The sequence below is a fragment of the Hyperolius riggenbachi genome, chromosome 3 (assembly GCF_040937935.1).
Source record: "Hyperolius riggenbachi isolate aHypRig1 chromosome 3, aHypRig1.pri, whole genome shotgun sequence".
Taxonomy (NCBI): domain Eukaryota; kingdom Metazoa; phylum Chordata; class Amphibia; order Anura; family Hyperoliidae; genus Hyperolius; species Hyperolius riggenbachi.
In genome coordinates this window covers 98,704,392-98,720,219 of record NC_090648.1, presented here as the reverse complement: position 1 = coordinate 98,720,219, position 15,828 = coordinate 98,704,392, and the positions used below count along the sequence as shown (strand labels likewise).

Genomic DNA, 15,828 nt, shown 5'->3' with positions numbered 1-15,828 from the left:
ACTCATCGCCCTGGCAGCAACTAAAGCTGAGTACACACGTACGATAACGATCGTTCAAAAACGAACGATAACGACAATCGGAACGATAATCGTGCGTTCAAAAAGTGTGAACGATCGTTTTTGTGAACGATAACGATCGTTATCGTTCAATCGGACCGATCCAACCCGGCGGATTTTTTCGAAAGATAATCGTTCAATCGTTGCAGTGTGTACAAAGATCGTCCGATAACACATGTTCTTATTGCCTGTCATAACGTCACTTCCGTTTGCGCACGCATTTTTTTATCGTTCGTCGTTCAGTACTTTATACTTATATCGTTCACGTGTGTACACAATCGTTCATTACGAACGATCTTTTCAGTCTAATTTGAATATCGTGTAAACGTCACGAATCGTTCGTAACGAACGATCTTTATCGGACGTGTATACGAACCTTTAGTCACTTTAGCAGAAAGGGAGGGGGCAGAGTGAAGACACATGCCTCAGAGCTTTAGCCGGAAATTATTACAAATTATATTACATACACACAGGGATTGTGTGGGAATGCTTTCAAAATGTTATTTTAGTAGTTATTGAAATTTTAGTTTTGGGTGTATAAACCTACTTTAACCACTTCACCCCAAAGGTGTTTTTACCCCAGACAAGAGTGATTTTCACCTTTCAGTGCTCATCCCTTTCATTTGCCAATAGCTTAATCACTACTAATGGTACTTTTCCGTTAGCCGGGCGCATCCACTAGGTGGCGATAATTACCATTCCCCCTCCAGCCCGCCATGGATAGTAGGGAAAGATGTAATTCTGGTGGAGTTTTATCGCCACCTAGTGGATGCGCCCGGCTAACGGAAAAGTACACTACTAATCACAATGAAATCATCTAGATCTTGTTTTTTTCACCACCAATTATGCTTTTTGGGGTTGATATTTTCAGTAATTACTTTATTTTTTATGCATTTTAAAAGGGAAAAACAAGGGAAAAAAATGAAAAAAAAAAAAAATAAAAAACTTTCTCCAATTTCATCCCCTATAATTCTAATATAAACACTGCTACTGTACATAAAACCCACACATTTTATCTGCCCATTTGTGTTTTTTGTTATACTGATCTCACGTGCGCGGGAGCGCGCACAGTGGCAACATCGTTGTTTAACTTATATAAACGACCTGGAGCCGTCAAGAGGCTCCACCAGGACGTTTTAATACGCCTGCTTCTCCTTAAAGGGATACTGTAGGGGGGTCAGGGGAAAATGAGTTGAACTTACCCGGGGCTTCTAACGGTCCCCCGCAGACATCCTGTGTTGGCGCAGCCACTCACCGATGCTCCGGCCCCGCCTCCGGTTCACTTCTGAAATTTCAGACTTTAAAGTCTGAAAACCACTGCGCCTGCGTTGCCGTGTCCTCGATCCCGCTGATGTCATCAAGAGCGCACAGCGCAGGCCCAGTATGGTCTGTGTCTCCTGGTGACATCAGCGGGAGCGAGGACACGGGCGTGCAGGCGCAGTGGTTTTCTGACTGTAAAGTCAGAAATTCCAGAAGTAAACTGGAGGCGGGGCCGGAGCATCGGTGAGTGGCTGTGCCAACACAGGATGTCTGCGGGGGACCATTAGAAGCCCCGGGTAAGTTCAGCTCATTTTTCCCCGACCCCCCTACAGTATCCCTTTAAGTAGTTAAAACGCATAACCATGTGCATGTAAGCCGGATTTCAAGCTCATCTATACAAAAGTATACAGATTAGATTCAGTCTAGTTGCTGTTCCCACTACAGTTGTCAGTAAGACAGAGCAAAGATTGCTCAGATTGCCACCTGTGTGATTATCCTAACAGATATGAATAGCATATGACAAAGACGATGTTCCATGACAGATCTGTCATTTACAGGAAATCTCAAAATCTCGCTGGTGTCTGCACAGGGGACTCTCGCTAGCCTATGTGGTAAATCTAGATTGTATTGTGTCTTTGAATAAAGAAGTGAAAATAACGTGAACGTGATACCAGACAAGAACTGGTTAACCAGCCATACAGGAAAGCAGGAATCATTCAGAAATATATTCAGCTGGTCTCTAAATCAAGAGAAAAGAATGTTTAGGGAGCAAAACAAAAGCTGGTTGGAGCTGGGAGGGCGAGGCAGTCCGTCTCTACCTCTAATTCCGTGTTTCACAGTAATTGCATTATTTAAAGCTCTGTTTCTGTGACAACTACTCAACTTGACACATGCAGAGTGTGCAGCTCACAGGCAGTGCATGGCAACACTGCAAAGGATTCTGGGAAACTCTGGAGCATGGTATCCTCAGTCTCACCCACTAACTCGCCTAGAGTAGAAATCTATTAACCAGCTCCTTGCTAGGAATAAAGAAAAATTATTCCTGTGACAGAAATGCTTTGTTCATAGTACATAGTATAAATAAGAAACTGCACCTTCTTTGCGCATACACAGTCCATATGGGAACACAGGGTCCATGTTGTGCTTAACCACTTGCCGACCGCCTACTTCATATTGGCGGCGGCAAAGTGGCAGCCCCAGGACCACGTAACGCAGATTGGCGTCAGGTCCTGGGGCACTCTCTGGCCGGGGATCGCGCGCTGGGATGCGCGCGCATCCGCCGGCAATAGGCTCCGCCCACCCGCGACGTCAACCCGCCGGCCAATCGGAAGCGCCGGCGGGTTGTTAACCCCGCGATCGCCGCTACAAAGTGTATAATACACTTTGTAATGTATACAAAGTGTATTATACAGGCTGCCTCCTGCCCTGGTGGTCCCAGTGTCCGAGGGACCACCAGGGCAGGCTGCAGCCACCCTAGTCTGCACCCAAACACACTGATCTGCCCCCCCCTGCCCCCTGATCGCCCACAGTACCCCTCAGACCCCCCCCTGCCCACCCCCCAGACCACCATTTGCACACAATCACCCCCCTAATCACCCATCAATCACTCCCTGTCACTATCTGTCAACGCTATTTTTTTTTTTAGTCCCTAAACTGCCCCCTGCTCCCTCCTGATCACCCCCCACCCCTCAGATTCTCCCCAGACCCCCCCAGACCCTCCCCCCCCTGCGTACTGTATGCATCTATCCCCCCTGATCAACTGTCAATCACCTGTCAATCACCTGTCAATCACCTGTCAATCACCCGTCAATCACCCCCTGTCACTGCCACCCATCAATCAGCCCCTAACCTGCCCCTTGCGGGCAATCTGATCACCCACCCACACCAATAGATCGCCCGCAGATCCGACATCAGATCACCTCCCAAATCCATCGTTTACATCTATTCTCTCCTCTAAACACCCACTAATTACCCATCAATCACCCATCAATCACCCCCTATCACCACCTGTCACTGTTACCCATCAGATTAGACCCTTGCGGGCACCCAATCGCCCGCCCACACACTCAGATTGCCCTCAACCCCCCCCCCCCCCTTATCGATTCGCCAGTGCATTATTTACATCCGTTCTTCCCTGTAATAACCCACTGATCACCTGTCAATCACCCCCTGTCACTGCCACCCATCAATCACCCCCTGTCACTGCCACCCATCAATCAGCCCCTAACCTGCCCCTTGCGGGCAATCTGATCACCCACCCACACCAATAGATCGCCCGCAGATCCGACATCAGATCACCTCCCAAATCCATCGTTTACATCTATTCTCTCCTCTAAACACCCACTAATTACCCATCAATCACCCCCTATCACCACCTGTCACTGTTACCCATCAGATTAGACCCTAATCTGCCCCTTGCGGGCACCCAATCACCCGCCCACACGCTCAGATTGCCCTCAGACCCCCCCCTTATCAATTCGCCAGTGCAATATTTACATCTGTTATTCCCTGTAATAACCCACTGATCACCTGTCAATCACCCATCAATCACCCCCTGTCACTGCCACCCATCAATCACCCCCTGTCACTGCCACCCATCAATCAGCCCCTAACCTGCCCCTTGCGGGCAATCTGATCACCCACCCACACCAATAGATCGCCCGCAGATCCGACATCAGATCACCTCCCAAGTGCAGTGTTTACATCTCTTCTCTCCTCTAAACATCCACTAATTACCCATCAATCACCCCCTATCACCACCTGTCACTGTTACCCATCAGATTAGACCCTAATCTGCCCCTTGCGGGCACCCAATCACCCGCCCACACCTCAGAACGCCCTCAGACCCCAGCCCTGATCACCTCGCTAGTGCATTGCTTGCATCTATTTCCCCCCTCTAATCACACCTTGAGACACCCATAAATCACCTCCTGTCACCCCCTAGCACACCTACCCATCAGATCAGGCCCTAATTTGCCCCGTGTGGGCTCCTGATCACTCGGCCAAACCCTCAGATCCCCCTCAGACCCCCTTCCGATCACCTCCCCAGTGCATTGATTGCATCTATTTTCCCCTCTAACCGCCCCCTGAGACACCCATCAATCACCTCCTGTCACCCCCCTAGCACTCCTATCCATCAGATCAGGCCCAATACATCCTGTCATCTAAGAGGCCACCCTGCTTATGACCGTTTCCACAAAATTTGCCCTCTCATAGACCACCTGTCATCAAAATTTGCAGATGCTTATACCCCTGAACAGTCATTTTGAGAAATTTGGTTTCCAGACTACTCACAGTTTTGGGCCCGTAAAATGCCAGGGCAGTATAGGAACCCCACAAGTGACCCCATTTTAGAAAGAAGACACCCCAAGGTATTCTGTTAGGTGTATGATGAGTTCATAGAAGATTTTATTTTTTGTCAAAAGTTAGCGGAAATTGGATTTTTATTGTTTTTTTTCACAAAGTGTCATTTTTCACTAACTTGTGACAAAAAATAAAATCTTCTATGAACTCACCATACCCCTAACGGAATACCTTGGGGTGTCGTCTTTCTAAAATGGGGTCACTTGTGGGGTTCCTATACTGCCCTGGCATTTTAGGGGCCCTAAACCGTGGGGAGTAGTCTAGAAAACAAATGCCTCAAAATGACCTGTGAATAGGACGTTGGGCCCCTTAGCGCACCTAGGCTGCAAAAAAGTGTCACACATGTAGTATCGCCATACTCAGGAGAAGTAGTATAATGTGTTTTGTGGTGTATTTTTACACATACCCATGCTGGGTGGGAGAAATCTCTCTGTAAATGGACAATTGTGTGTAAAAAAAATCAAAAATGTGTCATTTACAGAGATATTTCTCCCACCCAGCATGGTTATATGTAAAAATACACCACAAAACACATTATACTACTTCTTCTGAGTACGGCGATACCACATGTGTGACACTTTTTTGCAGCCTAACTGTGCTAAGGGGCCCAAAGTCCAATGAGTACCTTTAGGATTTCACAGGTCATTTTGAGACATTTGGGTTCAAGACGACTACTCACGGTTTAGGGCCCCTAAAATGCCAGGGCAGTATTGGAACCCCACAAATGACCCCATTCTAGAAAGAAGACACCCCAAGGTATTCCGTTAGGAGTATGGTGAGTTCATAGAAGATTTTATTTTTTGTCACAAGTTAGCGGAAATTGATATGTATTGTTTTTTTTTTCACAAAGTGTCATTTTCCGCTAACTTGTGACAAAAAAAAAATCTTCTATGAACTCACCATACCCCTAACGGAATACCTTGGGGTGTCTTCATTCTAAAATGGGGTCACTTGTGGGGTTCCTATACTGCCCTGGCATTTTAGGGGCCCTAAACCGTGAGGAGTAGTCTAGAATCCAAATGCCTCAAAATGACCTGTGAATAGGACGTTAGGCCCCTTAGCGCACCTAGGTTGCAAAAAAGTGTCACACATGTGGTATCGCCGTACTCAGAAGAAGTAGTATAATGTGTTTTGAGGTGTATTTTTATACATACCCATGCTGGGTGGGAGAAATCTCTCTGTAAATGGACAATTGTGTGTAAAAAAAAATCAAATAATTGTCATTTACAGAGATATTTCTCCCACCTAGCATCTGTATGTGTAAAAATACACCCCAAAACACATTATACTACTTCTCCTGAGTACGGCGGTACCACATGTGTGGCACTTTCTTGCACCCTAAGTGCGCTAAGGGGCCCAAAGTCCAATGAGTACCTTTAGGATTTCACAGGTCATTTTGCGACATTTGGTTTCAAGACTACTCCTCACGGTTTAGGGCCCCTAAAATGCCAGGGCAGTATAGGAACCCCACAAATGACCCCATTTTAGAAAGAAGACACCCCAAGGTATTCCGTTAGGAGTATGGTGAGTTCATAGAAGATTTTATTTTTGTCACAAGTTAGCAGAAAATGACACTTTGTGAAAAAAAACAATTAAAATCAATTTCCGCTAACTTGTGACAAAAAAAAAAAAATCTTCTATGAACTCACCATCCTCCTAATGGAATACCTTGGGGTGTCTTCCTTCTAAAATGGGGTAATTTGTGGGATTCCTATACTGTCCTGGCATTTTAGGGGCCCTAAACCGTGAGGAGCAGTCTTGAAACGAAATTTCTCAAAATGACCTGTGAAATCCTAAAGGTACTCATTGGACTTTGGGCCCCTTAGCGCAGTTAGGGTGCAAAAAAGTGCCACACATGTGGTATCGCCGTACTCAGGAGAAGTAGTATAATGTGTTTTGGGGTGTATTTTTCCACATACCCATGCTGAGTGGGAGAAATATCTCTATAAATTGACAATTGTGTGTTAAAAAAAGAAAACAATTGTCATTTACGGAGATATTTCTCCCACCCAGCATGGGTATGTGTAAAAATACACCCCAAAACACATTATACTACTTCTCCTGAGTACGGCAATACCACATGTGTGGCACTTTTTTGCAGCCTAACTGCGCTAAGGGGCCCAAAGTCCAATGAGCATCTTTAGGCTTTACAGGGGTGCTTACAATTAGGCACCCCCCAAAATGCCAGGACAGTGAACACACCCCACAAATGACCCCATTTTGGAAAGTAGACACTTCAAGGTATTCAGAGAGGAACATAGTGAGTCCGTGGCAGATTTCATTTTTTTTTGTCGCAAGTTAGAAGAAATGGAAACTTTTTTTTTTTTTTTTTTTGTTACAAAGTGTCATTTTCCGCTAACTTGTGACAAAAAATAAAATCTTCTATGAACTCACCATGCCTCTCACTGAATACTTTGGGATGTCTTCTTTCCAAAATGGGGTCATTTGGGGGGTATTTGTACTATCCTGGAATTTTAGCCCCTCATGAAACCTGACAGGTGCGCAGAAAAGTCAGAGATGCTTGAAAATGGGAAAATTCACTTTTTGCACCATAGTTTGTAAACGCTATAACTTTTACCCAATCCAATAAATATACACTGAATGGGTTTTTTTTTATCAAAGACATGTAGCAGAATAACTTTCGCGCTCAAATGTATAGGAAATTTTACTTTATTTGAAAACTGTCAGCACAGAAAGTTAAAAAAGTCATTTTTTTGACAAAATTCATGTCTTTTTTGATGAATATAATAAAAACTAAAACTCGCAGCAGCAATCAAATAGCACCGAAAGAAAGCTGTATTAGTGACAAGAAAAGGAGGTAGAATTCATTTAGGTGGTAGGTTGTATGACTGAGCAATAAACCGTGAAAGCTGCAGTGGTCCGAATGGAAAAAAAGGCTCTGGTCCTTAAGGGGTTTTATGACTGCAGTCCTTAAGTGGTTAATGGGCTCATTTCTATCGTAGTTTTATTTTTTTTTTGTGGACTCCATGTAGCATTCCCATTTAATAGATTTGCCTGCTTAAAGTGCCTGTAATGAGTCATAGCACAACATGAAAGATTATTCAGAATTGTATTATTTACCCTTAGAACTATAAAATGTATTAGAACTGATCATGTCTATAAAATGTATTAGAACTGATCATGTCTATTGCTATGTAACCACCACCCCCACCCCATGATATTTTGCCTAGGCTTGATGTCCCACAGCCTTCTGCCCCAGAGCACTCTGGAAGAACACTGCACACTACACATATGGGGAAGGAAAATAAGAAAAAAAAAATTGCACAGTAATGCACTGTGCCAGCAGTAAAGATGCTAGCATCACTGATACATTCATACATTTACCTGAAGAATGTTAAAGTTTACCGGTTGTGATAAAAGTGCCCCCAGGGGGGTACTTACCTCAGAGGGGGGGGGGGGAGCCTCTGGATCCTAACAAGGCTTCCCCCATCCTTCTCAGCAGAGGTGACCCAACACTGAAAGTCCCCTTGTTGGCGCTCCGTGCATGCGCAGTAGCAGCTTTCCAATAACAATACAACCAGCAGCTTTCCACTCGGGCTCCGGTGGAAATAGCCTAGCCTGATCAGGTCTGCCATTCTGCGCTGGTGCGAACCGTCAGCACCTGCACAGTAGACTGGACTCAATCGGGCTCAGCCATTTCTAGATTTAGGTTTTGTGGTCTCTTGACACAGGTGGCTGTAAGAAGGCCAGATTACTATGACTGAAATATAAACATGCTTTGATGAGGTAAAGCAAAGTGCAGCGACTCACAGCAGGAATGAGGATTAAGGTTTCTATAAATGATGAAAATGATAAAGGTTGTCACTGGTTGCTATGAGTTATAGCTCTGTGGAGTGCTTTCATTAATAATGCCCACAGATGCCACCTTATAGCTGCACTAGAAGCATCAGCCGGATGTATCGGTGTCCCTGTCATGCTGCAAGCAGCAGAGGTAAACACACAGCTCATTAGACTTCTATTGATTTCTTTCAGGTATCTGTCCGAGTGGAGGCGGAGGGGCTTGGAATTCTCCCACTGCCCCCTCCCTGTCAGCTCCTGCTCTGCATCCTCCTCCGCTCTGGAGAAAACCACTCAGGCTTCCCCTGCCTGCGGGGGCCGTAAGGAAGATACCAGAGAACAAGTGTGGATGGGAAAAAGGGAAGCTTGGTTAACAATTGCTTCGTTATGCACAGAAAGATATTCATAGTCTGTTCAAAAAAAGCACAGGTGTGAAACAGGAAGTAATGCTGTAATAGTCATCATGGTAGGTTTCTTCTCCGCTAGGCACCCAGCATGCACCTCCACATGACAGCCTGGGACTCCCTCTCACCTGTACATATTCAGGCTTGCATGAAAAGGTAATCCCAGCTATTACCATGTTGTATTCAAATTCCAGTGTGCCAGTATTACCACAGCCATGAGGGCGGGGTACTCTCTGCCACTATGACCTCCTAGGTTTTGAAAAGTAAACTTAAAGGGATACTGTACGGGGGTCGGGGGAAAATGAGCTGAACTTACCCGGGGCTTCTAATGGTCCCCCACAGACATCCTGTGTTGGCGCAGCCACTCACCGATGCTCCGGCCCCGCCTCCAGTTCACTTCTGGAATTTCTGACTTTAAAGTCAGAAAACCACTGCGCCTGCATGCCCGTGTCCTCGCTCCCGCTGATGTCACCAGGAGTGTACTGCGCAGACACAGACCATACTGGGCCTGCGCTGTGCGCTCTTGATGACATCAGCGGGATCGAGGACACGGCAACGCAGGCGCAGTGGTTTTCCGACTTTAAATTCTGAAATTCCAGAAGTGAACCGGAGGTGGGGCCGGAGCATCGGTGAGTGGCTGCGCGGGCACAGGATGTCTGTGGGGGACCGTTAGAAGCCCCGGGTAAGTTCAACTCATTTTCCCCTGACCCCCCTACAGTATCCCTTTAAAGCTGTACTCCAACCACGACAATACAATTACATGAATACAATGACAAATGTTTCTACATTCAAATATCACAGGATTCTGTGGTAGTTTAATCCCTAGTGACATCTTAGGCAGAGCACTAGGAGGAAAAAGACATAAGGCTTCTTTTCCACGGACTGTTGAGCTGTGTGCTCAGCAAGCAGTTACCAGGCAGCAACAAGCAGTTACCAGGCAGTAGTGAGCAGTTGTGAGAGTCTGAGAGGCATTTCACTGCCTATCAACAGTCCGTGTAAAAGAGACCTAAAGGCCCATTTCCACTATCGCAAATTCGCATGCATTTTTCGCATGCAAATTCGCATAGCAATACAAGTGAATGGGACTGTTTCCACTTGTCAGGATTCCTTTGCGTTTTTCTGTGCAGAAAAAGTTCGCATGGCAGAGCCATCAGAATTCCCATACCGCTATGCGAATCGCATACAATGTATTTAATAGGAAATTCGCATGAGGTTTGGGTATGCGAATTTTCATGCTAATTTTCATGCGAATTCGCATAGAAACAATGGAAAAAAAACACACCAGTTAAATTCGCATACATCACCATCCATGCGAATTTGCGTGAAAATTTGCGTGAAAATTCGCATAGACCCGCATGCGAAATTAGCATCCGCATGCGAATTTTTACCGCGGCGATTCGCACCGCACAAGTGGAAATGCAGCCTAAGACTCGCAGCTACGTGGAGAACATCTTAAAAGCCTACACTGTTCGAATTGTGTAGGTACAGAAAACAGGGCAGCGTATCTGGAAGCTTGTGTGTTCTATTACTTTCAGCACTTTACAAAAAAACAATAAAACCACTAAGTTTCCTACCTTCCCATTTGCATTATTACTCTCCCCTTCCCTCTCCGAGCCTGATGAGAGACTTGAAGTTTCTTCCATGGGAGCTGACAACAATGAGCCACTCTGCAAACACTTGCAAATTAGATAAGCAGGAGCCAGAGTTGAGCTAACCAAATGCGCCAAAAACACTAAGGCCTGGAACCCACTGCAAACCGCAAACGCTAAACGCAACCGCTAGCGTTTTGCCTGAGCGGTTTGCAAGCTGATTCATGCGAGTTTTCGGTCGCGTTTTGCAACAGTGTATTTTTTTCCTCAGCGGTTGTGTAGCGTTTTGCGTTTCGCGTTTTTATCCTGATTGGTCCTGTGAATAATTTTTAATTTTGTTACAGTGTGCTGAACCGCAAAACGCTAGCAGAACCGCTCAGTTTAGGTTTTGCTGAGCGTTTCTGCTAGCGTTTCAATACTTTGCATTGAAGCGCTAACGCTCCCAAAATGCTGCATGTCCTGCGTTTGCGTTTCTGAGAAACGCAAACGCTCCTGTGGAAGTTGCCCCATCCATTAACATTAGCCCAGCGTTTTGGCAAACTGCTAGCGTATCGCAGTGCTGCCAAAACGCTGCCAAAAGCGCTCCTGTGGGTTCCAGCCCTAAAAGGCCCATCCATACACATGCTTGACTTAAAGGGAACCTAAACTGAGAAGGAAATGGATTTTTCCTTTTAAAAATAATACTCTTCTGCTGATCCTGGTTCTCTAATACTTTTAACAAGCATGCAAATCAGGTGCTCTGACTGAAGTCAGACTGGATTAGCTGCATGCTTGTTTCAGGTGTGCGATTCAGCCATTACTGCAGCCAAAGAGATCAGCAGGACTGACAAGCAACTGGTCTAGTTTGAAAGGAAACATCCATATCTCTCTCAGTTAAGGTTCCATGTACATGAATTGAGGCGACTGATAACGGCTGTCCCAGTTGATAATCATGCGTGTGTATGGCAGCCGGCGATCCGTGACATCACACGGCCCTCGACGGCCCTCGACGGCCCTCTGCCCCCCCCCCCCCCCCCCCACGCATTCTTTGCACAATGGTAGATATTGCTTGCTTGGCAGTTGGGAAAAAAAACGTTATTTATCCTCAATGCAACAAGCTAACTGTCAGGATCATGGTCGTGACATCACACTGTGGAAGGGGTTTCACCTAAATATCAGCCATACAGATCCCCACTGATGATCTATTTTAAGAAAAGGAAAAGATTTCTCATGGGAAAGGGGTATCAGCTACTGATTGGGATGAAGTTCAATCCTTGGTTAAAGTTCCTCTTTAAAGAGAACCTGAACTGAAAATAAAAAAATCAAAATAACCATACACAGGTCTCACTGTCAGGGCCTATCAGCGAAAACGAAACAAGCTGGAGGTGGGGGACCGGGGGCTCCACGAGTGACTGCGAGGGCACGGGACGGCTGCAGGGGGCTGGTAGAAGCCACAGGTGAGTAAAACTGATTTTTTTTTTTTTTATTCCTGGCTTAAAGAAAACCTGAACTGAAAATAAAAAGTCAAAATAACCATACACAGGTCATACTTACCTCCTGTGGAGTCTACTCCTCAATCTCTTTCTCCTCTCCTGCGTCCCATTTGTCCACTGTGATCAATGGAATTCTCTGTCCTCCATTTTAAAAATGGCCATTACCCCATAATAGCTTCCTGGTCAGCACACTGTTAAACTGTAATATCACCCACTTGAGCCACAGGGAAACATGGACATTACCTTGCACATTCAGTTGTAACTGACAGCTGCTGATATATAACTGACAGCAACTGGTATATTTCAGTTCTGACAAAATACACTGTATTGTCAGAACTGGAAGGGATCACTGTAAGAGGAAAATGGTGAGCTTCTGAGAGGAACTGACAGTGAGGTAAGTATGTAATATTCATTTGCAGCTACATCATGTATTTATTAGAAATCATTTTACTTGCTTCAGGTATGTTTGAAAGATCAGCAGAACTGCCAGGCAACTGGTATTGTTTAAAACAAAATACATATGGCAGCCTTCATATCCCTCTCACTTCAGTAGTCCTTTACTAGGGATACAGGTTGCTCATCCTCCCCCCACCACAAAGCAGAACACACTGATCTGGGTGCTGAGTAATGTTTCAGCAAGATGAATTGAACACGTGCCTGTGGCTTAGAGGAGAAAGCCTGCAGCTAATGCTAAAAGTCAAACAGCAGGGTTCAGGGTAGACTGCTTCTTGTTCAGTGGTCTGCCACATGAGACTATGTTACAAGAGGTGGGATATAATGGCACCCACTGAGATTGCATCATATTAGGAAATGAAAGAAGTTATTTATTTATTTTTAGCTGAACACAGCAGGAAGTGGGTAGTAAGTGAATGTATGTGGTTTAAATGACACAGTGGAATCAAATATTACACTTGAGCAATGTGCTCACAGGGGCGGAGTTAATGTAGTACGTTGTCAACATTTACTGTTATTTCAGGAACGGAAATAGACTGAGATGGTGGAAAAATAATGAGAGTTCTGTTTTGCTCGCATGAAGTTTTAGGAAGTGAGAAAATGAATGAAGAAATGGCAGAAAGACAAAATCAGGAACACGACAGACAGTGGTGGTGAAGTCAACAACCTGGGACAGATCTGTGGATCTGCATCTACATTCTACAAGTAGCTTCATAACGTTGGACATGAAGGAAAAAAACAAAACCGTGTTCCTTTCCTAAAACAGACAATTTATCAGCGTAAAACTCTAAACTTTGCACTGAAGCATAAATTATTTGTTAGAAAGAAATGCTGTTATTTCTCCTCAAAACTAAGCATGGAGTATCTAAACTTTGGTGGAGGAAAAATAAAAACAAAACAAATGTCTTTCCAGGAAAACTACAGGCACTACAAGGGTTGTGCTAAACATCACTGCATCAATCAATCTATCATAATACGATTTGTATAACCCCTTTCTCCTGTCAGACTAGGGGCACGCTCTGTAGGTTTCAGCAGTGTAAAGGTGGCCATACACTTATAGATTTGCAGCAGATTCGACCATCAGATTTCTGTCAGATGCCTGTCAGGTTGAATCTGACAGAAATCTATCGGATGTGTGCCACATACTAGGAACAAATTTCCAGTAGATTTCAGAATGAAATCTATTGGAAATCGACCATTAGATCCAATGCAATTCTATGGGCCATCGATCTGCTGCCAGCAGCAGATCAATCTAGATTTTCCATCCTGTCAGATAGATCAAATCAGCCGCAAATTGATCAATAGATTTGATAGAATTGATTTCTGATTGATTCCATAGAATCGATCGATCGATGGCTGAAATCGACCAGTGTATGGGCCCCTTTAGGGAGTCTTGCCCAAGGACTCTTTACTGAATAGGTACTGGTTTACTGAACAGGAATAGCCAAGATTCGAACCCTGGTCTCTCATGTCAAAGGGGTTTAACCCACATGCCTTTTGGATATGTGGCAGCAATAATCTTTTTTTAATTTTGGGATGTTGTGTCGCTGGCCATCTGTTTTGAGCCAAGGAGTTTGGAGTGTGCAGCGGCACGGGTAATCTGCTGGTGATTCTACAATTGCTTACACCCCCCTCCCCCGATGTCAGATTGCACCAGACGAGGTTAGGGGCTAATGAACCTGCAGAATACCTCAGGTAAGTTTGCTCTTAAGGTGCCCATACACTCGTCAGATTGGCAGCAGATAGATAAGAAATGCATCTGATGGTCTATCTGATGCGTTTTTAGAACATTTTTTACCAGGATAGAATTCCAACAGATTTCAGTTTGAAATCTATTGAAATTCGATCTGATGGCATTTTTTTGCCATCAGATTTCCATTAAGGCCAATGCAAACTGATAAGCAATCTCTTCAGATCGACCTAAATTTTCCACCCTGCAAGTTCGATGGAAATCCATCGAAATCGATCGAAATCGGCCATCGATCGGTCGATTGGCCAACCGATTTGCAATCGATCGATCGATCGGTCGGCCAGAAAATCGGCTGAGTGTATGGGCTGCTTTAGACTTTATTCTATATCAGACACGTGTCCGATCATGGATGCAATCCTAGTATGTGTAGAATGCAGAAGCATCCACCATTAGCCTAGGGACACCTCTAGGAGATTGGTGCACGTCCTCCTGGGTCCGGTGGTTTAACTTCATACTGTGGGCCTCCTCCTCCTGTGTCCCTCTTCTCTTCCATATCATGTGACACAAGTTCAAACACTAGAGCTCGGGTGTGTATGATGTGTCAAAGGACAGGTGAGAGTACGTTGCATCAGTCATCGCTGAATCGAACGCTGCTAGCGACAAGCTCCCAAGATTGAATATGGGATACAATTTCAAGGGAACCTGAAGCTAGAGGTATATGGAGGCTGCCATACCATTAAACAATACCAGTTGCCTGGCAGTCCTGATTTTTCTGGTCAGAAATGTCAGAATCACTGACCTGAAACATGCATGCAGCTAATCTTGTCAGAAACATCTGATCTGCGGCCTGGTGCACACCAGAGGAGTTTTTCTGAGCGTTTTGAGTTTTTAAATCTGCTGCTAATGTTATCCTATGTGTCTGTGCACACTGGAGCAATGAGGTTTTGTAAAAAAAAACCATAGCATTACATTGGGAAGAGCTTTTGAAACCTCTAAAAGCTCTTCCCAATGTAATGCTATGGGGTTTTTTATACAAAACCTCATTGCTCCAGTGTGCACAGACACATAGGATAACATTAGCAGCAGATTTAAAAACTCAAAACGCTCAGAAAAACTCCTCTGGTGTGCACCAGGCCTGCATGCTTATTCAGGGTCTACAGTATTACAGGAAGATGATCAGCAGGACTGCCAGGAAACTGGTATTGTCAGTCTTCCTATCCCCTCACTTCAGGTGTCTTAACTACCTAACGACCACGTCACGCCAATGGGCGTGACCGTGGCGGCAGCCCCAAGACCACCTAACGCCAATTAGTGTCAAGTCCTGGGTGCGGGGTTTTGCAGGAGATTGCGCATTCCGATAGGCACACAGCTCCGCTTGATGACAGAGCTTCACGCCGTCGTCAGTCTCCCTGATAGGAGACTGTTAGAAGGCGAAACCACCGTCTATTTACACTGTACAGCGCTGCAATCTAAGGCAGCGGTGTACTGGGGACAGCCGTGTGACATGGCTGTTCCCCTGAGAGGCACTAGAGCGATTGGCTGTCATAGGTTGATGCCTTTGACAGCCAATTGCTGCGATTGGCTGGCGGGGGGAGGAGGGAGGGACGGATAAAAAAATATAAACAATATAGTAACATTTTATTTAAAAAAAATAAAGACAATTAAACAAACATCCCTGCAGAGATCAGAGCCCACCAACAGAAATCTCTGTTGGTGGGCAGAAAAGGGGGGGGGGGGAAGAG

General features: G+C 45.2%; 1 protein-coding gene across 1 annotated transcript in view; it reads right to left on the bottom strand.

Moving 5' to 3' along the window:
* The window catches only part of PEBP4 (phosphatidylethanolamine binding protein 4), a 101,926-nt gene that overhangs the window by 56,958 nt on the left and 29,140 nt on the right, over nt 1-15,828 (bottom strand). The window lies entirely within an intron of this gene.